The sequence below is a fragment of the Barbus barbus genome, assembly GCF_936440315.1.
Source record: "Barbus barbus genome assembly, chromosome: 12".
In the NCBI taxonomy this organism is placed as follows: domain Eukaryota; kingdom Metazoa; phylum Chordata; class Actinopteri; order Cypriniformes; family Cyprinidae; genus Barbus; species Barbus barbus.
In genome coordinates this window covers 14618482-14644841 of record NC_136740.1, presented here as the reverse complement: position 1 = coordinate 14644841, position 26360 = coordinate 14618482, and the positions used below count along the sequence as shown (strand labels likewise).

The window sequence follows — 26360 nt, the reverse complement described above, 5'->3', positions numbered from 1 at the left end:
AGTTTGAAAGTTTTTATATGACAAGAGTGTGGGTAGCTGATGACAGCACTTTCAGTTTGAAGCTAATGAAGTGTGACCACATTTAGACATGTGAATGGATGATTTATGCCACAGTAATTTAGACAATGTTTTTTAATGTTTATGTTGTTTGTTTTATTTGCCTAGAACAAAAATACTTTTTTTTTTTTTTGTTAAAAGTTGCATTTGAAATCCACATGGCTCTACCACAGCAAGCATCCACTTGGTTTGAATGGATATGTGCTCTTTAGATCCTACAGTATGTGTTTGTTTTGTAATGAAGTGTGCATATTCATCACCAGCTAACATTGTTTTGTTATCTGCAGGCTTGAAAGCACAGTTGTGTTTGCGCCTGTGTCCTTTATCATAATGCTACGCTTTACACGTGTTTACAGGGGTCCGCACCTTGCACGCCCATATAAACTCAGGAGCTTGAAAGTGCCGTGGCTCCCGAGAGCGTCTGCAGCCGTCATGCATGAGGAATCGTCATGTTTGTTTACTCTGCTAAAGGGAATGCTGAAGAGCCGTACAGCTGAAATGCGCTCATTTAAATCTGTTGGCACAGCAGGGTCGGTTAAATCATTCATCTGACACAAAGAACAAGATTTCACATCTGTATAAGCCTTTCATCTTCATATCTTATCACGTAATTACAATGTACCAGCCCAAAAGTGTTAAAACGCCATCAAATATTCAGCAGCGACCGACCACACCTGCATCTTTCAAATCCTGTCAAAACACTGGTCTGTTACTGGCTCGATCACTACTGTTAGGGTCTTAATTGCATGGTGTTTATCTGTGAGTGGGCAGAGAGACGAATTGCTTTCTGCTGTGAGGTAAGTCAGGATCCTGTGAATAAAGTCCAAGGCCTGCACTGATCACTCATCCATCCGTTCATCCGTGTGCGCGCGTTTGTCTGTGACGAATCTGGATTTGACACAGATGTTTGTGCTGTACCTCAGGGCAGGCCTTGTCAATGTCGAAGAGCAGATCTGTCAAAACACACATGAACTGGTGTTTGTGTGTTACATGTGAACAGCATCAGTGACCCATGTTGTCAAAAGAGGACAGCTAGTGGAAACATCCCCCTGTTTCAAAAGCATGAAAATGTGTGTGAAACTGTGAGAGAGGTTGGTGGAAATGCAAAGAGACATGTAGGATCAGAAGGAGGCAAGAAAAAGGAAGGATCGACTGTCAAGTTGGTGGATTTTCTCTTTGTATAAGTGAGAGAGCGCATGTGTGTATGTTACAGGGTAGGTTTAGGACAAATTAAGTGGCTCAAAGCGCCGTGCCGCTGAAAGATTGTCAGAGGAGAGCAGAAGTACACTGAATCAGCTGACAGAAGAAGAGACGGAGAGAATTAGGGAGACAAGCTGTTTCTGACTGATTTGCCTATTGAGAGAAGACTCAAGAAGCCTGAATGTGGTATTTCAGCTCAAAACCCCAGATCTTATTTCCTAACCATCTGCCAGTGTAGTTTAACCGAGCTCTAAATGTGCTTATTGCACTGCACCATATTTACATTAAATGGGCGTAAATGTAAATGTCTTTGATAATTACACATATAAGAAGTCACTTTGCGGTACAAACATTCTGCCTCAGGATGATACCTCAGTGCTAACCTCTCCAGTTTATTTTTGGTTTTCCAGCCTTCTGAAACACAAGATTTGAAATCTCCCCAGTTGTGCTGTCATGATTATCAACTACAAGCCCCCCCCCCCAAAAGTCATCATCTGTCACCCTCATATACTGTTCCAAACCCATAAGACTTTGATTATCACAAATTAGAGACATTGTTAAGGAAATCTGAGACGTGTAAAACAAATCCATATGTATGAGGCGCCACGTAGGATTTAAATCAAACTTCGCTTATCAATACATACATAAAATACGTGCATATACACCTATAAATTACTCACATATACATATATACTATTGGATGTTCAATATATATATATGAAATACATATGCACACTAATATGAAATCCATACCAATACATATTATGTTAGTAATGAATGCATATACACTTGTGAATAACTTTGCATATACATATAAACTTGACGCATGCATACACCTATAAACACTCGCTAATACATACAAAAACGATCCATGCATACACACCCACAACAACACTCGCACATACATATAAATTCGCTGCATGCATATACACCTATAAACACTCGCACATACATATAAACTCGCTGCATGCATATACACCTATAAACACTCGCACATACATATAAACTCGCTGCATGCATATACACCTATAAACACTCGCACATACATATAAATTCGCTGCATGCATATACACCTATAAACACTCGCACATACATATAAACTCGCTGCGTGCATATACACCTATAAACACTCGCACATACATATAAACTCGCTGCGTGCATATACACCTATAAACACTCGCACATACATATAAACTCGCCGCATGCATATACACCTATAAACACTCGCACATACATATAAACTTTATGCGCGCATACACACCTATAAACACTCGCACATACATATAAATTCGCTGCATGCATATACACCTATAAACACTCACACATACATATAAATTCGATGCGTGCATATACACCTATAAACACTCGCACATACATATAAACTTTATGCGCGCATACACACCTATAAACACTCGCACATACATATAAATTCGCTGCATGCATATACACCTATAAACACTCACACATACATATAAATTCGATGCGTGCATATACACCTATAAACACTCGCACATACATATAAACTCGCCGCATGCATATACACCTATAAACACTCGCACATACATATAAACTTTATGCGCGCATACACACCTATAAACACTCACACATACATATAAACTCGATGCGTGCATACACGTGTATATATGTATATGCAAGTGATTTCATGTGGATGTGCGTGAACTTTTCATGTAAACGGAAGGCATTTCAGTGTAAAAGGAAGCAGCGACAATTCCGGCGGGACATTTGAAAATGCTTAATGTGGCTTAATGCATTAAAACAGTGTTTTTAAAAGACCAAACTCAATAAACACATTATTAATAAAGCATACGATGTATAGACAAGCAGATGAGTCCAGAATAAGAAGGTAACACGTTTCATTACGCGTAAAGTGTTTTCCTCCCATAAGGGCAAAAGCTACTTTAAACATAAAGGATTCTCACACCAAATGTTGATTTAATTTAGTTAATAGAAATTAATTGATAAAGAAAATCTATTTATGACATTATTTTTGACAGCATCCTCATTTTACAGCATTTTTACACAAGTGCCTAAACCTTTAACAGTACTGTAGCTTTGCAGGTAGGTTTCTTGAAGCATCTTAATGACGCTGCCACAGTTCTTCTGGATTTAGTCTGTCTCAGCTTGTTCTGTTTCTTCATGTCATTCCAGACAGACTGGATGATGATCAGATCAGATCTGTGTGGAGCACTGGCTGTTGTAAATCTCACTGGATTATTACAATGAATGGCAAAATGAATGTTTGAAAATGTAAACTGATATTTCCTACTGACACACTACAGCAAACGATAGAAATAACTGACCTAAAACCATTTCTAGCTGGTGAAAATACTAGTGTTCTAATAATTTTGGCTAATAACTGATGTTAAATTTCTCAGTACATTATAGTTTTATTTCTGACTAGTCATAGTGTTTTATGTTTAAAGCAGGCTAGTTGTGAAGATTTCAAACTTTATGTATATATATATATATATATATATATATATATATATATATATATTAAAAAAACCTAAAATTAATTTGTAGCCATTTTTAGTTTTAACTCTGGAATCATGAACATGTATATTAGTATAGTTTCAATTTTGTTATGCTACACTTTTAGGGGAAAAAAAAATTGGTATAGTAGCTCTCACTGCAGCAGCACAATTTCAGAAGAACACCTTTTATTTACATCTAAAATGTGCCTGTTAGTACCATAAAGCTACATTTACTAAAGTGGACATGCACCTAATTGTTAGATATTTTGGTATTGCTTCAGTTACAGCTGTTTTGTTTTCTGAGAATATAGCTTTCTTTTTATTTCAGTTAACATAAATAGTTTTTTGACAGTAATAGTGTTGTTGTAGAGAGGGCTGTTTTACAGTTTCAGTAAAGTGTGACAGATTGAAGTAGTTTGCTACATCCTCCACATCCGAGCACTCTGAACCGACCCGCAAGAAGCCTGTATGAGCATTTGTAGCTTGAATAGATTTATGTATTTACTTCAGTGAATCACGCAGATAGCGTGTGCAAATAAAAAGCGCTGTCATTGAGTGCAATTCATTCTTAGTGAATTGCCCCTCAGCACGCCAGTGTGTGTTTGCATTCGCTGATGATTTCAGACCCCTGATGAAGAGGGCTTTTGATGGTTTTATTAAGCTCTTGTAGTCTCGGCCCATGGAGTGCCAGGAGGGACACATGACGGGTGTCTTTTCCTGCCTCCGCTCTGGAATCTTTCCACAAGTGGAAAAGGCGAAGATAAGAAGGGAAAAGGCTTCCTCGATGCTTCCTCTTCGTCTCACAGAAGCCTGGTGACATCTTAATGTGTCTGTATCAACCGGTACTGGCAATGCTTGCATCCAGCACTCTCATTTCTCAATCCAAATCAATTAAGGAGAATGAATCACTCTGCTATTATTACAACTGTCAGATTCACTTCTTATTTACAAAGATGAAGAAGAAACAAATGAAGCGGCTGCTATCTACTCCTCCCTTTCGCCGAGGGCTCCCTCTTCAAGCATATTCTCTCTCAATGTCTCCTTTTCTCTCTGTCTTTCATTCTCTTTTTTATTTCTCAGTTCTCCTTTCGTTACCCTGCTTTTTATTTCAGTCCCCCTCTCCACATTTCTGGTCGCCTCTTTCTTTTGTGCTCCCACCCTCTCCCCTAAATAATTTAGATTTTACAGTTTACTTGCCGGCTGCCAAGTATCGCTTCATTCAGGCGTGTGCATATGCAAAACAGCGGGTGTGAACTTTAGATTTATATTTGCGACACTGGTCATTAGTGTTTGCCTGCAATAATTACAGTGGAACAATAATGGCTTGCTCAATTCTGTATACACACGCTGTCTTTTCATTTCCTCTCTTTCTCACTTTTCGCGCCCTGCTGACACATCCAAAGTGACTGAGAGAAAGAAAGAAAGAAAGAAAGAGGGGAGGAGAGATGAACAATGAAACCGGGAGGAGAAGTACATCCATAATTTTTTTCCCTGTGGTCAAATAAATCCTGTTAGGTCTGTAAAGGTCAGAGTTCACAGAGATTGCTGTGAGTTGTGTGTGTGGGAGAGTGTGTATGAATCAAATACTGCACATCAGGTGTTTGTATGTCTGTGTGATTTCCCTGTGCTGCTGTTAGGGACGTGCGTGACACGGTTGTGACATACGTCAGCAAATTGTCATGATTCCCTAATTCGTGACAATGCTTCGCACATCGCTGTCCACTCCATTATAACACCGAACTTTGTGTAATGTTGCAGTAAAACTAATTGAGCGGTATAGTGTGTTTTTCAGTAAACTTTAAAGTACCGTGTCACAGGGTTACAGCATCATACAGTACACTGCCGTTCAAAAGACTGGGGTCAGTAAGATTTTATTTTTATTTATTTTTTTGGAAATTAATACTTTTGTTTAGCAAGAATGCATTAAATTGAATGTTTAATTAAAAAGTGATAGCATTTCACACATTCAAGATATTTGTGTTACAAAAGATTTGTGTCAAATAAATGCTGTCCTTTTGAACTTGATATTCATCCAATAATATTGAAAAAATTAATCACAGTTCTACGTTCTACCTGATATCTAAAAATATTAATAATTTTTCAACAACAACAACAACAAAAAAAAACATACTGGCCCCAAACTTTTGAACATTAGTTTATATCTTCCAAAGACATGATGAAATAGGGCAGAGCGGGGCAAGTTGTCACAAGTTTTTGTCTTAGTAAGTATATAGGTGTTGGAGTCAGAAGTTCTGTTAAAAATGTAATTTTTTTTTGCCTAGCAGTAATTTTGTATGTTGGTTTCCAACATCTAGTTCAAAACTGTCTTAAATAAAAGTAATTTGTGAATTTTATTCTTCAAACTAAAATGTCAGTTTCATTATCGTTTTGTAATATCTGTTGTATTAATCAACTGAACACAATAAAACCACACTGGCTGGCATATATATTCAGACAAAGGTTGAACTGTGTTCTCAGGACAAGGAAACATTTAATAAAAAGTCAGGTCGAAACAAAACCATGCCCAAAATAATGGTTTGATATTTTATGTTACCTTTTATATTTTGGTTGCTTGATGAATTGTTTTGTGTACTACCGGGGCAAGTTGTCACAAACGGTCAATGTGTGTGCAGTGGACTGTATCTTTGGTGAAAATGTACAATAGATGTTTTTGTAGTCTAGACAAAAACTGATGGAAATCTGTAAGGGCTCATTTATAACAGAGTTCATCTCATTTCTGTGTTCATCTAGGGGGTGCTATAGGCAGCAGAAGGCATCTCCATGAGGAGCGGTAGAAGATGCCGGAACTGCCAGCGCTCCTGCTGTCGATTTACTTCCGCTTCCTGTTAGTCACCGTGGTTACCATGCCGCCTTCTTCCCTGAGCCAGACCCCCATTCTGTCATCCGTACGGATGGGTAAGTCGCACACATATGGACTTTTGTCATGTGGTTGACAAGCATTACAAAGTTTGTAGTGTTAAAGTATAAAGTATTTTATTAGAATCAAAGCAGGAGATAAAATAGACAAATGTTTCGGCTATCTGCCTTTGTCAGAGTGACAGTTATTTTTCTCAGTGATCATATAACAGAAGACATAAATCAGGTGATTATAATTAATCAATCCACAGACTCCACTTAAACATCAAGAATGAAAGAATGGGAACAATATTACAAAAAAAACATAAAACACAAAAAAACATGAAAGGTCAAAATCCTCATTCAAACCTGAAGGTGGCATTGTCTTTAAATAAAACATCCAGAATGCTTCTCTTTGTAAAAGTTTTTTGTCAATATCTCCACCAAGGTGAGAAACTTTCACTTCTTCAATGTCTATACATTTAAGTTGTTCTATATCATGGTTGCAATCAATAAAACAGGTCTTTGAATAGCTGATTTATGTTCAGTTACTCTTACTCTTAGTGAACTTGATGTCTTTTCAACATACATCAATGGACAAGAGCACTGAAGTAAATAAATAACATTTTTAGTAGAACATGTTATGCAAGATTTATTCTGATATGATTTTTTTGTGTGGAAAGACATGTAGTTCATACATTGCAACACTGAAGAACATGATGCACAATTTCGACATGGAAAACAACCTTATATGTATGCTTTTTTTGTCATCTCGTAGCACGTCTCATCTGTAACTAACGTATTCGCCAAATTATGAGACATTTTATTAGCGAACATCGGAAAACCATTTGAAAACCTCTTTTAATAAGGGATCTGAAGTTAAAATAAACCAGTATTTATTCTCAATAGATTTGATTTGAAGACTATTCTTTGTATAAGTGAGAATGTAATTAACTGAAGGTGATTGGTTTTTTCCTTTGGTCATTTTTTAATAACTGAATTCTCCTTGAGTTATTTACTTTGTCAAATGCTTCCTGAATCCAAATGGATTTAGTGGATATCCTCTTGAAACAAAACGATGACGAAGAATTTCAGACTGTTTATCAAATTCCTCTTTTGTATCACAGATTTGTCTTAGTCTATATAACTGGCTTAAAGGGAAGTGGATATGACTTTATTAATTTAAGATATCGAATAGATGACAAATCTTTTTCAACTGAAAATGTAATAAAATTAAACCTATTTAGAAATGCTGTAAATTCATGTAATTCCTCTTCACTTATATAAAATATTAAATCACTGTTGACTTGATGCTGTTGATTATTGAACATGCTTCTAAGGAATCATCATCTATAAAAACTTTGATCCTGGAATGTGAGAAATTGAAACCACGCACAACAAGGAGAAACTAGATAACTTACAAATCAACATTCAAGAACAACTCAAAGAATTATTCTGAATTTTTGAACAGTAATGTATATTGTTAGTTGAATTTTATTATTTGCATTTAGAATATTTTTTTTCCAGCTGACCTCTAAATCTATCAGAACAAATCTGCAACACAATTTTGGGGTTTTGGCTCACCATTTGAGATCCCCCCCTGATAATAACTACTTTATTACAGAAGATCCTATTAGATACGCTATGGAAATTCAGAATCATTAGAAATTATCTTTATTATTTACTTTATTACTGACTTTATTATTATTGGACATGGTAGACTGTTCTTTTAAAAAAGTAATTTCAAATATTAAAGGGTTGTAATATTGTAAGCAATAAGGTACGAGAGGCCGTGCTGTATTGTGAATAAGTCACGGGGAGTGCCTTCAACCCCTTCAGCTGTGACTTATTCACAGTACAGCACACCTCGAGTACATTATTGCTTTTATAAAACGGTTACCACAAAATAAAAAAAATTAAAACCAAAAATGTATGTATTGATGTGTATTGATAGTTTGTTTAATTCTGTCATTCCGCTAAACAATAGCTCCTGGCAGCAACAGTAAATTGCAAGAGAATGGTCCGGTGTAACATGCCTCATCCTTTGGAGCTCAAATAAAAACAGAGAATAGGAACTCTTCTCATCTGTTGTGCCATTTATTTCAGTTAACACCATGAATGATATTTTCTCACACACACATACATCTGATTATCTATCAGCATGAGAAAACGTCTGTTTTCCGTCTTTTAGTTTACAACTGACTGATTCCCAGACCAGCGTGAGTTTGTAATCATCATTACAATGTAAATTAATGGACATACAGAATCATATCTGAAACAGAACACTAATAAATACAGTAATATTCCCTCCTCACTTCGGAAACACGTCAATGTTTCTCCCACAGGAGAAGAGGTTTTTTGATGGAGGAAGGGCAAGGTCTCAAAATTAAAGATGAATGATGCAACATAACACCAGTAGGGGTCTTTCATACTTCACTAAATAAATAACAAAGTTTATTTTGCTGAAATACATAATACATGGAACAGTTTTGATGCTATATTATTTATAGTTTATGTTGCTAAGTGTGGTTGCTAATGGTGTTGTGCAGTGGTATCATTGATTTGAGTGATACCAAAGACTATAGAATACCCAAGATGTGTCACTCGTGTAGTTTTGAATGGGGAAAAATGCAACACTTTATATGGTTCAGAACTGCGCATGCGCACTGGTGGGTCTAGCCTGATAAATAAGCTTTTTTTTAACGCTATTTGAGCAAAATAAACAACATTTATGAGACAGTTGTTGTCAAATTTCATTGGTGATTTCAAACATGAAATTTAATCGTAAGCTTAGTGAACACTTTGGGAGAATTTGATGTTTCCCCATTCAAAGTGATAGGAGCTGCACTTGCATGCCCGAGAGGCGTTTCAAAGATGGCTGCCAAGTGACATGACTTACCTTAATTGGACTTTGGTGATACCCAGAACTGTTGGGTGAAGCGGTCATAGCTGTGCTTTATCGTGAATAAAACACAGCTGCTGACCAATCACAATCGAGGACTGGAACTAACCGTTTTATAAATTACATTTATATTACTTGTACCCATATTTCTCTCTACATTATCTGTCTGTCTCTCTCTCTCATTCTCATTCTCTGTTAGCGGCAATTTTGGATGACAGCTCTGTCTGTGGGCGTGGGGAGCGGTTAGCTTTAGCGTTAGCACGCGAGAACATCAACAGTGTGATGGAGGGCCCGGCTCGCGCTCGCGTGGAGGTCGACATATTTGAACTCCAGAAAGACTCTCAGTATGAGACTACAGATACTAGTGAGTCATACATTAAAATGTGCACACACACACACACACACACACACACACGCACACACACACATCCCTCAACACTTTTAGTTAAAAAAACTTTTAAGTCAAGCAGTACAGCATATAGTGACTCAGAAAGGCAAACAGAGTGGTTATGAGGAATGAAATGCTCTACTTTTATGTCTTACTTTTTAGTGTGCCAGATCCTACCGAAGGGCGTGGTCTCTGTGATTGGCCCCGCCTCCAGCCCTGCCTCTGGCTCCATAGTCAGTCACATCTGTGGGGAAAAGGAGGTGAGCTTCATTTAAATATACCACGTTTACTTATTTTGTGTATATTTGCTAACCATAATCTCTTTCCTTTTGTTCTTCAAACCGCTCTCCTCAGATTCCGCATGTCAAAATTGGTCCGGAAGAGACTCCACGGCTTCCTTACCTGCGCTTTGCATCTGTGACTCTGTATCCTAGCAATGAGGATCTGAGCCTTGCCATCGGAGCCATCCTACGCTCCTTCAGCTACCCATCGGCTAGTCTGGTCTGCGCTAAGGCCGAATGTGAGTCCGAGACCTCTGCTCTGCTCATCAGCTGGTCTGGTCTTCCTTCAAGCTTGAATATGTAAAATGATTCTACAGGGAGAGTAACACACACTTTTTTTAGCATAGGATACTTTTAATTATAAGTTAGTGTTGAAGTCTTCAGAAGAAGGTGCGTCTTTCTAAAGATGCACAATAATTCCACTGTTCCAAACATTTTTTTTTAAATAGATTTCTTCAGCTCCATCCGCCCAATCAATCATTTTCTCTCAGCAAACACTCAAATTACAATATGTATTCAAGGCTGATGAGAGAGATGAAATTACAGAAGTTCTGGAGAACAGGCTCTGATAATGACACTGCGGTACTTTCTTACTGCAAGTGCTAACAATTACTTTGTCGTAATAGGTAGCTGTGCCAATAAAACATACTGCTGGGCAATTAAACAGCATGTCACTGGACAACATAACGTTCACGTAATCTGAGAATAAATCTCCCCCATGCTGCGCGTGTTAATGTGTGAGACACCAGCACGAATGCAGAGTGTGTAGCTGTGCATGTGTTTGTGCTTTTGGAATTTCATGTGTGTTAGAGAGGGCATCGCTACATAACGCTCAGCTCTGACCCAGTTGGCTGCACTATGGTTGCTATGGCAGCAGAGTAGGTGCAACTTGCCACTCATCAAGCTCATTTAAAATGGTGGCAAGAGATGGAGAGAGGCCCGCCGCTGCGCTACATCTTCTCGTTAAACAGATAGAAAGCAATTTCGCAAGCCTGTTTTGACATGAATGTTTTCATGTGTGTTGTGTGCAGTGATTCTGTGGTAAACCTCATTGCCTTTAATTTATGAAACTGTCATCTGATGCCCCACACTTTGTGTAAGCTTCAACTGTTTTTTTTCTCTGGTGACCTCTTGTCTGTCAGACTGAAGGGAACTTCGAAACAACTGCGTAAACATATTCTAAGTCATTCTTTTTTGCAAAGCTTATCTTTAAACAGAATTTAACCATGATTTTTATCTACTGCAGACATATGTTCCAAAACTAAGCCAGCTGCCTTGTTGTCTATACTTTGCATATGTAGAATACGAAGAAGTGATTCATACAGATTTAAAAACACGAAACACAGGGCAGTGAAATGAAAAAAAAAAAAAAACCCTGCAAGGTATGGACATGAATTTTTTAAAAGTTTAACTACTTTAAAGGGGATTTTGGCGCAATAGTCAAACATGACCATGACCATCTAGCATGTTTACATGGATAAACAACAGAAAAGCAGGGTCACACTTTATTTTAAGGTCCAGTTCTCGCTATTAACAAGCCATTAATTACAACTTTTGCCTCAATAAACTCTTAATTTGCTGCTTATTCACAGTTAGTAAAGTAGTTGTCATAGGTATAGGTATTGGGTAGGATTAGAGGTGTAGAATATGATCATGCAGAATATGTGCTTTATAAGTACTAATAAACAGCCAATATGTTAAGGCATGCTATTAAGAAACTAGTTAACAGTGAGAATTGATCCCTATATTAAAGTGTTACCAAAAGCAGTGAGTGACTGAATTGGAGAATTATCAGCAGCAACTCAAACTCGTCGTGTGAAGCCCTCTTAGTGTGAAGACCAAAGAGTGTAAAGACCATCGACTCTACCGTGCGACTCCACCGGGCAGGGACACCGGCAAGGGATAGTAGTATCGCTTTTTATTTAATTTTTTCATTTATATGTTTATTATTGAAATGTTGTTATATGCATGTGTCAATTTTATTTAATTTCTTTATTTTCTTAAATATGTGGGTATATAGTATTTATAGAGTTGTAACTTTTTAGTTTTAGTTACTTTTTCTTATTTGTAAGTCGCTTTGGACAAAAGCGTCTGCTAAATGACAAAAGTAAAAGTAAGTAAAGTAACTCAAATAGTGCACCACACAATTGATTTCAATAGAGTTTGACATTAGCATGTTGCTGTGTGGTCACATTTACAGGTGTTTGGTGAATTTTTGTGGGTGAAATCCAGTTATTTTAATTGGAATCCATATGAATTTGGAGTTTTGTGTGAGGACCAAAGATTTCCACACAGATTTGCACTGGGCTGAAGTTACTCATGCAAATTCTCTGTGTTGACCAACTTTCAACTGTGTAAGATTTTATTGATAACACTTTACTTAAAGCCTTCTTTAAAGGGTATAATGCATTATAATTCATAATATGCATTGCATTACATTATATCTTGTTGTAAATAATTATAACTTAATTTAAAATGCATAGTGTAACAATGAATTGATAAGTGTTATAATGTATTAACTGTGGTTACAATTATTCATGAGATTGTACAATGCATTATAAGGTGCATTACAAGGAATAATTAATAAATTAAAACTACTTTTATAATGCATTGTACATAAAGGCTTTAAGTAAAAAGTTACAATTTTATTTATTATTTTTAAAATTATTATTAGACATTTGTAACAGTATACCTTTTGTTATATTACCTTGTCATTAAATATAGTTAACACTGTTGCATGAGCGGATTGATGGCAAATTTAAGATCTTTCTCTCTTCTGACCAATGTAATCAATTTCTTCTTTCATTTCATGTCATGGAAACACTTTTGTGGATTTTTCTTTTCCTCTTTGAGCAAATATATATAATTGGGTTAGTTTTTGTTCACCACTGTAGACGTTTAACAAACTATGTGACCACACCTCAGTAAACATAAAATTATGGTATAGTACACACAAATATTGCATTCAAATAGTCAGTGTTTAATAAAACAAAAGTATCTTGCCTAGTCTACCATCTTGGATTTATTTATTCACTAAAACACTGAAACCTCAATTCTGCATGCATTTCTTCTTTGAACTTGGTGCAGTGCTTTATGGGATTACCTTCTTGCTGCTATAATTTAGGCATTTCATAAATAAAAAGCCTACCTTTTGAAATGGGTTTTGTGTCTGGAACGTGCCTATGATGTCCTACAATGCTGGCTGCTCGCTAGGTTTTGGAACAGAGCTCTAGTCACTGTCACACATGAGTCATTAAGCACAAGGCTGGTCTGGGTCTGATAATGTTTGTTTCAGTGTGTCACAGCGCTGGTCTCTGGTGGAAAACAGAAGATCTGAGTTCACTTTATAACGCAGCTGTGGGAATAAGAAAGTGAAATATTGAGAAAGAGACAAATTCAGTGGAATGAAGCGAACAGAGAGACTAAAAATCAGAATGAACGAGAGAAATCAGTGAAAGAAAGACAGAAAAAGGGGAGGTATTGAGAGCGAGAGAAAGAGAGAGAGAATGAGAGTGTGGAGAGCATTGATTTCTCTCCTCCCTCAAGCTAATTAAAGTTTGGCACTGGCTTTACTGGCTCTTTCTGTGCGTGCAGGCTCCCTTGAGAGCGCAGCTAGTTATTTAGATTTTCACTGGGCTTTGTGTTGCCACCGACTCACTTTCTTCACAGCAGCATTGCAAACGGACAGATGCATGTTGGTTACAAACAACCTCAGACACAAACCATCTCAGGTACACTACATGAAGCCCGGTTTGGCCCCTTTCAATTCCAGTCGGGTGTTTGAGTGTCCATATGCTTTCGGCCAACAACTCGCTTTGTTCCCCGCAGGTCTGCTGAGACTGGAGGAGCTGATAAGGCGGTTTCTGATCTCTCGAGAGACGCTGTCAATCAGGATGCTGGATGACAACCTTGACCCCACGCCTTTACTGAAGGAAATTCGTGATGACAAAATAGCTACAATAATTATTGATGCTAATGCATCTATATCTTACCTTATACTGAAAAAGGTAAGCATTCAGTCACATTATCTAAATGCTGTTGCTAATTTCACATTCATTCATTTTCCTTTTCTCGCCCACTTCAATCTCTCGTTCTCTCGTCACCCCGTAATTCAGCTTTGTTCAATATACCTGCATTTTAATGTATAGATGCTTTAAATATCATAATGCTGCTGAAATACTGTATTATACAATGTTCTTCTTTTCCATGCAGCTCTCTCATTCGCACACATTGAAATGTGTTCATTGTCTCGTTCCTCTTGTCTTTCTTTTTAGGCGTCAGAGTTGGGAATGACATCAGCGTTTTACAAGTACATCCTCACAACTATGGTAAGATAGAGGAGGAGCTCTTGGCCTATATTCCTGCAGATATATTCATGCCTGAAGCCCCATCTTCTGTATTAACAATTCATCTTTATTACGCAAACCCACTCACACTTCTCAAGCCAACTCCCTTCACAGCTTGAACTGCATTAAATACATACTACTGTGTAAGCTACAAATACAACAACACACACTATTAAAAACTCCAGTTATTAGTCTAACGTACTGTTTAAAACACACTTGCCGAAAAAACACTACCAGACATTCAAATCATTCTGAACGCAACAAACTTGCGCAGAAACATGTGCCTTGCTACTAGGAGATGCATGACAGATTAATACAATGTGTTCTAAAATCAGCTCAAAATATCAAATATGTTTGATCTCTTCTGACTGGATGGAACGATTCTGAATCTAAAAAATCAGAGTCTGTGCCCATAATACTTCACATGATTTTCTGTGAAATCTGTCAACTGCCAACTGTGTAGAACACACTGCAAAAACTAGGCTGACAGACGCTTAACGACGACCGACTGTTGGCTTGATGTGCCATGATGCACACTACTGAAACCTCTAGTAAATATAACAGCTTATTCATAATTTACATGCACCAGTAGTCCCCCCACTATCGAACCATATTATTACTAGTTTAACCCAACAAGTTACATGTTACTCAAACCTTGCATGCATTACTGAAACATTTAGTGACTGGTCTATTGTAACACATTACAGAACTCTGAGACACTCTACTAGTCTAACCTAACATCTTACTTTCATCCCACATACTGTCCACTACTCTAGTCTCTAATTTAACTTATTACTCAAACCTAATGCACACTACTGAAACCTTTGGTAAATATAACCGATTATTCACATATTACTAATCCATACTTTAAACTAACTCTACATTGCATACACTACTGGTAACTCCAGTCACTAGTCTAACCTAACATGTTACCACATAATGTACACAATACCAAAATCCGTATGCATTGATTTAACCATTTTATCTAATCAGTTAACTCAAACATTACCAACTAAGGAACTGTACAGTCTGTTTTAACTCCGACCTGATGCAGACCACTGAAGCCCATAGTTACTATACTGAACACTACTGTGGTCACTAGTCTTACCTACAGTAACATACTTAAACCATTTATGGACACTATTGAAAAACTTCTAATCATTAATCTAACCACTTTACACAGACCTCACCCACTATTGAACTACCTTATTACTAGTCTACTATAGCAAGTTACGCTACTCAGACACTGCATGCATTACTAAAACTTTTGACTGGTCTAGTTTAACATTTTATGGAATCCTTGAACACATCTATAAGTCACTAGTCTAACCTAACAGATCACTGCTCTTTACATACTTTACTAAAACCTCAAGTTCCTAATCTAATCTAAAGTGTTACTTTCACCTTACAAACACTACTCTAGGCCCTAGTCTAACCAGTTTACACCAGCCTTATCTATTATAAAACCATCTTATCACTCGCCTACCCTAACAAGTTACATGCTACTCAAACCTTGCATGCATTCACACACACATTTAATAACTAGTCCAGTTTAACACATCGCTTGTCTTATGCACACTACTCAACTGCACCATTCAACATTCATTCAGTCTACACACAAACCATACTTAACTACTCAAATACCACTTAATACCAGTAGTATTTCACAGGACTATAGTCACTATTCTGTTTTGAGCTCTATATTCTTTAAAATTTCTATTTCTTACACACAGACTGATGTTCTCTGTTTTCTGCTATATAATGTCATTACTGTGTGTGTGCAGGACTTCCCGCTGCTATGGTTGGATGATATAGTGGATGAGAAGTCAAACATTGTGGGCTTCTCAATGTTTAACACCACCCACCCATTTTACCTGGAGTTTATCAGGAGCCTTAACCTGTCCTGGAGAGAGGGCTGTGACATTAACCCGTACCCCGGACCAGCGGTGAGATTCACATAGACACAAAACACAATACAGAAGCCTGTCAATGTATCACACACAGACTGCTCACACTAAACTGTGTATGTGTGCGTTCAGCTGTCTTCGGCCCTGCTGTTTGATGCGGTCCATGTGGTGGTGAGTGCAGTGCAGGAACTCAACCGGAGTCAGGAGATTGGCGTCAAACCTCTCAGCTGCACCTCCCCTCAGATCTGGCAACATGGAACCAGCCTCATGAACTACCTGCGTATGGTCAGTCTGTGTGTGTTTGTGCATGTGTAAATATATATTCAACCACTTGAAAGTCATCCAGCATTGTTATCTGCATTATAGAGCATCCACTGTTATTTAAGGTAACATAACTGTTTCTATTCTCTTTCTCTCTCTGTTCCCATGTTTTGATTAGGTGGAGTATGATGGTTTGACAGGTCGAGTTGAGTTCAACAGTAAAGGCCAGAGAACCAATTACACCCTCCACATCCTGGAGAAGCACAGGGGAGGCCACAAAGAGGTTAAAGATACACAAAAACACATACACATTTACTTATCTAAATGGGAATATCCAAAGACATCTAATGCTTTTATATAGGTTAGTTTAAATAATATAATCTAATCCTAACCCTAAGAGAAAATTTTGCATTTTAAAAAAAGGATATCACTAAAACAAGGTTTTGTCAGATTTAGCTCACTTCTGCGTGCAGATTTGTTAAGTAGGTTCACACACACACTTTGAATAGTGCTAACATCTTGATTGTTCCATTTGTCATCCTTCTCTGTGTTAGATTGGGATCTGGTTCTCTAATAACACCCTGCTGATGAACTCCACCAGTCTGGATATCAACGTGTCTGAGACTCTGGCAAACAAGAGCCTCATCATCACCACTATACTGGTGAGGACCAACTGCACTACAGCAGGCCCATATAGCCCATTTATGTTCACACAATATTTACCACATCTGCTTTGGTAATTCCTGTTATGCAGTACATTTGAACTCTATAATGTCCACTTAAACAATTCATTTTAACTTACACAATGGACATATATTTAACAGAATGTCTATCATGATGGAATTTTATGTAACAAGTTTGTGTTTTAAAGTGAGTAGAGATGAGATTAGAGAAAGGGAAAAACACCTGGAATGTTAACATGAAATGTTTTTCATGTTAGAAAGTTTTTCATGTGTGTCACCTGGAGACATGATAAAGCAACATCTGCTCAAACCAAAGTAGTGAAATTATTAAAAATTCACTGCTGTTTTCTAAACGTAGTTTAATAGAGTTTAATATTTTATCTAAAGTAAGACAAATGTGATATGGACCTGAAATTACTGTATAAAATGAATGACCCACATTTGTGTGTGCAGGAGAACCCGTACGTGATGAGAAAGGTGAATTACCAGGAGTTTGAGGGGAATGAGCAGTATGAGGGTTTTTGTGTGGACATGTTGAGAGAGCTGGCTGATATCCTCAAGTTCACCTACCACATTAAATTGGTGGACGATGCCCTGTATGGAGCACCTGAACCCAACGGCTCATGGACGGGCATGGTGGGAGAGCTGATCAACAGGGTATGTGGTCATACTCATCAACACATTCCCTGCTGAATTCATTTTGAAAAACACATGGTTGCGTTCAGTTCAGTTCTGTGTCTTTTTTTATTGTGTCTAGATGACTTTTACAAGAATTTATGTTGTCCTTCTTTAATGTTTTGTTGTTCTCTCTTTTATTCTCCTTCATTGTTTGGAGCAGAAAGCTGATTTGGCTGTTGCAGGTTTTACCATCACATCTGAGAGAGAGAAGGTCATTGACTTCTCAAAACCCTTTATGACGCTGGGCATCAGTATTCTCTACAGAGTCCATATAGTAAGTCAGACACGCAGAATCAACACAACAGCGTCAATCTGGATATTTACATAGATCAACAACTAAAAATAACGCCGACGGAATATAAAAACTTGTCCTGTGGAAATGACCCCTGAGTTTACCTCGGACAAACTTGATAGGAAAATGTATTGCTGTTGTGATAGGCTTTTGTTCAATGATATTTTGTTAAAAACCACAACACGATATACTGAGGTTTAAAAGGATAGCTCACGCAAAAATGAAGATTCTGTCATTAATTACGACCCTTGTGTCGTTCCAAACCCGTATGAACTTCACTCATCTTCAGATCACAAATTTAGATATTTTTGATGAAATCCAGGAGCTTTCTGACCCTCCATAGACAGCAGCAGAACTACCAGAAACATAAGAACATAGTTAAAATAGTCCATGTGATATCAGTTGTTCAGCTGTAATTTTATGAAGCTATGAGAATAATTTTTGTACGCAAAGAAAACAAAAATAATGAATTCAACGTAATTTTCATTTTTGGGCGAACTATCCCTTTAAATTTGCTTTTTTTTGTAAAGCCTATGCAATGCTTCATTCATTTACAACATCTTTGAAATTTATCTTAATTTCTGTGCTTTAGTCATCAAATATTGATGTGATTAACTGTGATTAATTTGAATAATGAATGGCCTTATAAAGTAATTAACTGTGTTTTATAAGCAAAACCTGACCCACATTTACTGAAAACGAAAACTGGTCAGTGTAATATTGCCTATACCTTTAACTTGGTAAACACTAAACAGCAAGATCTGCTTTCCACAGAAGAGTACTAAAATCCATCTTTGGTGACTCTGCTGTGCTGTTTGTATCAATAGCGCCCTCTTGTGCCTGAAATATAACATCAGAATCAGAATCAGAATGAGCTTTATTGGCCAAGTATGTTTACACATACAAGGAATTTGTTGTAGTGACAGAAGCTCCACAGTGCAACAGAAAGATTTGTTTATAAGTATAACATGGTTTACATTGTAGCAAATACCTTGTCCTGTCCTGTCCTGAATAATAGCCAGTGTAAAATCTGTTAAACTAATGGTAATAAACAGATAGATAGACAGACAGACAGATAGACAGACAATACTGTACAATAAAATCTGTCTAAATGCCTTAATATGTATTATATATAGTTCTGCATTTCCTATTGCTACATTTATGTAATTATCAGATTGAATATTCATTGTGTACCTAATTCCTTTTGGCTTTTATTTCTACCACCTTCCTTCCTTCAGCTGCATTCATTTACCTCTCTTTCTCTTCCACCGTCTCTCAGGGCAGGAAGCCAGGTTATTTCTCATTCCTGGATCCTTTCTCGCCGGCTGTTTGGCTCTTCATGCTGCTGGCTTACCTCGCTGTCAGCTGTGTGCTTTTTCTTTCTGCAAGGTACACACAAACACACACCTACACACACATATACTCAAACACGGCTAAAAATCATTGTCTTAATCAATGTGTTTGGTTGTTTTGCTCTGTAAAATAATAATAATTTATCTGAGTGGTAAAACTGTAAAAGATATTAATACTTTATTTCAGAGATGCAAATGAAATCTTCAGTTAAGTTTAGTTTTCTTACCCTATTGGCAATTAGTTTTTTAAGCAATATGTAATGATTTAGTCGTATAGTATAGTGAGGAAATACATATTTAATGCAAGATTTTTCTTTAAATCTGTCTCTGTGTATTTGTCAGGTTGAGTCCGTATGAATGGTATAACCCTCACCCGTGTCTGCGTGAGCGTAAAGACCTGCTGGAAAATCAGTACACACTAGGAAACAGCCTGTGGTTTCCTGTGGGGGGCTTCATGCAGCAGGGGTCAGAGATCATGCCCCGGGCCCTCTCCACACGCTGCGTCAGTGGGGTCTGGTGAGTGTGAGCGTGTGCTGGAGCTCCATATGTGTTGATGGTCATTTTAACAGAGTCAATGGACACATTACACAGCACAGCTATGGGCTCTTTTCTCTCTGCTTCCATCGTTTATGTCCTCACTCTCTCTGTCTCTCGTTTTTTTTAGGTGGGCATTCACTCTCATAATAATCTCCTCATACACAGCGAATCTGGCTGCGTTTCTCACAGTGCAGAGAATGGAAGTGCCAATCGAATCACCCGATGACCTGGCTGATCAAACTAATATCCAGTATGGCACCATTCATGGAGGAAGCACCATGACCTTTTTTATGGTACATATATGATATTACGTTTATATACACAAATATATGCACACAAAAGTGAACACATGCTGTCTTGCACGTCATTGTTCACTTAAGAAGCATCTGCCTGGAAGGGTCAGTGAATTGGCAGCTGTGGGTTTTGAGCACAATAAAGGGGCATAATAAATAGTACGGACTTTCCATAAATACTCTATACTTTACTCAAATTTTTTTATAATTTTTCTGTTTTTGCAAGCCTGTTACCAACACTAAGCACATGTTTGCAAATGTGATGGAAGAGATGTAGCGACAGATATTTTTATTCATATTGTAATGTATATGCAAGTGAAGCGGACTTAAAGGAAAAAATGTAGGACAGACGCTTGGTCTATCCATCGATTGTTGATCGGATGGTCACAGATCTGAATGCGAGTGTCGTAGAAATTCCCCTACGCACCTGACTTAAGTTGAGTCGTGTCTCCTGACATTGAAATTATACTCAGGTGACTTCTCTGACCGCCAGCCATGATAGCTCTGACCGCACTGGAGAACCAGACCTAAGACAATTCAGCTAAGAATTACAGCTACCCAATGCCTAAGAAAGTCCCACTCTGAGTCGGACGATGTCTCGCACCTTATGAACACTATCACTTGGGAATAAGATCTCTAGTGTTCGACTGAGACCTGCTGTGCAGCAATAACCAGAGAGACTCCAGACAATGCCTTTGAATATGCTTTAATCATGGCTGGGAGAATCTCATTCCAATCACAGACAGTCCCCCAACCAAAAGAATACAAGAGTTATATAGCAAAGGTGCATAGCAAAAGTAACATTGTCACATCATTCTCCTTTAATATGATTGGTTCATTTATATGTCAAATCAGCAACCCGCCTCTGTTACTGATTACTTCATCTTGTTCCCCAAATCACAAAATCATATGGTTATTAATATTTTCAGACAGATGTTTAGCCGTCTCGTCTTTGTCTATATGTGTCAGTCATCATTTATGATCAACTGATTTTAAGATTAATTTGAAAATGATTAAATTAAAAATTTCCTTCACACGAGCTTGTCAGTTGACTGAAGGGTGAGGGTTTAAGCAGCCTAAATGACCAGAGAGAGCTGTTTCAACCAAAGATCGTGTTAAGACATTTTTATGACATTTAAATTAAATTACAAGGTCAAAACAAACTTAAAAGATGAATGCATATAGATAAATCACACACAACAGAATCAATGACAACCATGTAGAAAATAGATTGGGTGAATTTTAATTTCATGTAATTTATAAAAAAATTGACAAAATTTATAATGTTAGAGAATAAGTATGTATTACACCATAAGCTTGCAAATTTAGCCTAAATTAAGTCATCATCAATTTGGGACCAAATGCTAGTTTATAGCTATAGATTAAAGTACAATTACTTGCATAACAGGCAAACGTGGTGAAGACATTCAAGAGTACAATATTTGTGAAAATTAGAAAATGTAATACTTTTTTTTAAAAAGGGTCCAAATGATATGTGTCAATTGTGTGTGTATATGTTTTAACTACAATAAACTAAATTATAATTTCAGTATTTTTTTTTTTTTTGTGGGTTTTTGTAGTGTTTATGTTTATATAACTTATCTAAGAAGTGTCAAAACAAAACAAAAAAACACTCCAATGCCTCTAATGCTTTAAGCACCTTCTTTCACTGAACATCTGTTGAAAAATTAAAAATGTTTAAAGATTTTCAGGCCCAATTTTGTACCATATTCATGGAAAGCGCCAGCAGGCATATATTTGCATATGCATTTGGATGGGTTTTGTATCTCTTGTTTATTTTCTTGCTTGTAGAGTACCCTTGGCTTACAGACTATGTATTTCCTTCTCAGTGTTTTGTTTGCTCAAGTGATTTTACCATCTGTGTGCGTGTCACTGTTTCTTTTCTCTTTATTATTTTGCATGTCAAATAGTGTTTAAATGTTTATTTATGATGTATGCACTGATGATACATCCTCTTCTTCCCTCTTTCAGAACTCTCGTTATCAGACGTATCAACGGATGTGGAACTACATGTATTCTAAGCAGCCCAGTGTCTTTGTGAAGAGCACAGAGGAGGGCATTGCACGAGTCGTGAACTCTAAATACGCCTTCCTGCTTGAGAGCACCATGAACGAGTACTACCGCAGTCTCAACTGCAACCTCACCCAGATCGGAGGCCTGCTGGACACCAAGGGTTACGGAATCGGCATGCCTCTCGGTGAGAGAGATGGACATAATTACCACAGCATAATGTTCTCAACTCATCCTTTATTTTGTAAATCACTGTGAATCACAAGGTTTTTAAACCATAATAACATTTAAAAATTACATCTTTGCCAGAAAACAAACCTTATCACTTTCACTTTGCATACATAAATCTATAAAATCTAAAAAATCACCAATAAAATAAGCAAATTGTGAGCTCATCTGACTATTATCAGACAGGCTTGTTTTTTACAGAAGTGAACGTGCAATGATGTTCACAATTCATTGACACTTCCTCATGCTTAACCACCAAACACTGACATCTGTATAATTCTGCCGCACAGGTTCTCCTTTCAGAGATGAGATAAGTCTGGCAGTTCTGCAGCTGCAGGAGAATAACAGGTTGGAGATCCTGAAGAGAAGATGGTGGGAGGGAGGGCAGTGTCCTAAAGAGGAAGACCACCGCGCCAAAGGCATGAACTTCTCCTGCACTTCAACGCAATATTCTCCTCGCATTCTCATCCCTGCTGGAAAATTCAATTGGAACCGGTAGCTGTAAAGAACATGTTAGTTGTTCAACCAGCTACAATGTTCCAAAACACAGCTGGGGGTTCCAAAAACCAGCTGGTAGCTGCTTTGTTTCTGGCATGTACCAACTCATAACCAGCTAGAAACCAGCTACTGTGTTCCAAAACACAGAAGGGATTTCACACACCCACTGTAGAGTGGGTACTTGGTTCTAACTATCAGTTGAATGTATGGAGGCAGATCTGAATGTGAGCTTGAGTCAATTGTAAGAAAGGGCATGGGTTTAGGTGGACTAAATGATTGGAAAAGTCTGGCATGCATAGCCAGAGAGAAGTCTGTCATTTCTGGAAGATCAATTATGACATTTTGACATTTCCACTACATGCCAACTTTAGGAAAGTATATTTATTACATTCTATGTCTGTGATGAAAGATCCTCATAGATACAGATTGTTTAAAAGTGTTTAATTCACTGTTGCAGGTCTTGGGATGGAGAACATTGGCGGTATATTTATGGTGTTAATCTGTGGCCTGATTATTGCTGTGTTTGTGGCTGTGATGGAGTTTGTGTGGTCCACACGCCGATCAGCTGAAACAGACGAGGTACGGCCTCTCTCCTGCGACCGCCAATATCACAGTCACTCTACAGTAGGTTACAAAGCAACCCGCCGACTCTTCGCCTTAGTGTGTGTGTCGTAGTGAAGTCCAGTTCAGTGGTTGTGTTATAGTGTGCATGTCTACTTGTGTATATATCTGTAATATGTACTTCTGTGATATATACAAAGGTTTGGAATTATTAATTTATTATAATTAACAGGGACCCATTATGCCCCTTTTTACAAGATGTAATTTAAGTCTCAGGTGTCCCCAGAATATGTCTGTGAAGTTTCAGCTCAAAGTACCCACTCAAACACAAAATTACCCTTTTTGGGTGCGAGCAGAAAGATCCTGTTTTCGTGTGTGTCTCTTTAAATGCAAATGAGCTGCTGCTCCCCACCCCCCTTCCAGAAGAGGGCAGTGCCTTTAGCTTCAGATACTCCAGTAACAAAAATGTAGAATGTCCCACAGAAATGTTCAAAGATAGATCATTACAAACTGTTTGTGATCCAACTTCATATTCAGGACATGCACCTCACCTTTCTGAAAGTGCTTGTTAGCATGTTACTGTATTCACAGAGACCAGAGCTATGTTGTTATTTTTATTTTTAACCTGAAAACTCTCACCATCTGTGTAATTCATAAACGCACATTTATTGCTTCTTAAAAATAAATAACAACATATTTCAGGTCTCTGTGAATACTAAATAACTTTACCACATTAGCCATACAGCATGCTAACAAACACATTCAGAAAGGCGATGCTTTAATGACCCTTGTTTCCAAAGCAGTCTCGTGATAATTTGCATAAACATATACGAATTTAGCTATTTCTTGGACACATTCCCGTCATGAATAAAATCAATCCACGTCCTCAGTAGCTCAGAGGCCAGGAGTTTATGGAAAATATGTTATTACAGCCAACAACAAAACAGCTATAATGTTTACGTAGCTGACACATATCACTAGCTGCTCTAGCAAAGATAATAACATGGCGGTGCCGTGGGTGGAAACATGCAGATTAAGGAGTGGTAATATTATAATAAGATCCCTGTCCAACATCTGAGCGGCTGGTTTTTTTTTACATGCAGAGAAAGGCTTACCAAAACAAAGTTACTGGGTTGTCCTTTTTCACATTTTCTAGGTTGATAGATGCACCGGTGACTTTCATTTGTCCCCTTTAAGATTTTCATTTGTCCCCTTTAAGATATATCTTAATGATATATTATGTATACAGATATATTGTGATATGTGTGTATAGCTGTGATATATACTTCTGTGATATATTCTAATCTTCCTTCGTTCAAGCATTTAATATATTTTTGTAAATGTTCAGGTGTCTGTATGTCAGGAGATGTTGACAGAGTTCCGTAACGCCGTTTCCTGCAAGAAAAGTTCTCGTCTGCGCCGCCGCCGTCCCCTGTCCAGCTCTCTGGCCCTTCGACACCCCACCCGCATCACTTTAGGGGCCCCGCGGCCCCTGCGCCTTGTCCGAGAGATGCGCCTTAGCAACGGAAAGCTCTACAGCGGTACTGGACCCCTGACAGGAAGTTCAGGGCCAGGAGGAGGCCCCTCAGACATGGGCCCCGGCCCCCAGCGACTCCTGGAGGACCCGTTAGGTGCCAACAGCACCCCCACAGTGGCCCTGGGCCCCCCCGCAGTGACAGTGCCTCTGCCGCGGGGCTGCACTCACGTGCGCATTTGCCAGGAGTGCCGGCGTATCCAGAGTCTCCGCACAACCTCCTGCACACGTGTCCCTCCCTCCTCGGCCCCTCTGCCTCGCCTGGCCCCGCCCCCTCCACACTCATCCTCCAATACGGACAGCGAAGGTGGTGGCGGACCGAGCCCTTGCAGGATCGGCCACTCCCCACCGGCAAAAGGCTGCACTTTACCGCCACCTCAGTCTAGCAACAACACAGACCTAATGGGAGAGCAGAAATGAGAACAGAGGGACTGACGAAAGGGGGAGACAGAAGTGTGACATTTTTGCAATTTTCACCCTCTTGTTCAAAATCACAGACAAATGCGCTTTCCATCTTTTATTTGGTACGAGAGAATTATCCACTTCTTTTGGATAGCCGTGTGCCACATCAATGATTCTTTTGTACAATTGAACTATGTTCTGTAACATTGACTGTGTCTGAAGCAACCTTAAAAATGTGGTAGTAAAGTGAGACTGTCAGTCTGAGGATTTAGAAATGCTACACGATGAGCAGCACAGAGATATTAAACTTCCCCGTGATTCTGGTCTTCAGGCAGCACACAGACGTCTGCTTGCAATCAGAGGCAGACGGTGATACAGACTCACCTTTCCTTCTCTGACTGAACTCGCTCTCTATATTACGATAGAGGTCACACAGAGGAAGTAGCACAGAGATGCTCTCTTCTGGACGTCATTCTCTCAATGATAACATACAGATCAGAGCCAGACAGTGACAGAATGACAGCACACATGTTAATGGAGGACAATGACGCTACGAAACACAAACTTGTTAATTAAAA

The 26360-nt window shown here is 38.2% G+C and overlaps 1 pseudogene across 1 annotated transcript; it reads left to right on the top strand.

The window, feature by feature from the left end:
- Positions 1–6550: 6550 nt before the first annotated feature.
- LOC306877854 (glutamate receptor ionotropic, kainate 5-like) lies at positions 6551–25800 on the top strand (annotated as a pseudogene). Its single transcript has 18 exons — positions 6551–6668; positions 9710–9874; positions 10061–10158; positions 10253–10418; positions 14008–14186; positions 14454–14507; positions 16310–16471; positions 16565–16717; positions 16872–16976; positions 17248–17355; positions 17830–18033; positions 18215–18328; positions 19626–19735; positions 20041–20528; positions 22521–22746; positions 23078–23206; positions 23743–23909; positions 25195–25800. The product of its transcript is annotated as a glutamate receptor ionotropic, kainate 5-like (transcript).
- The last annotated feature ends 560 nt before the right edge of the window (positions 25801–26360 follow it).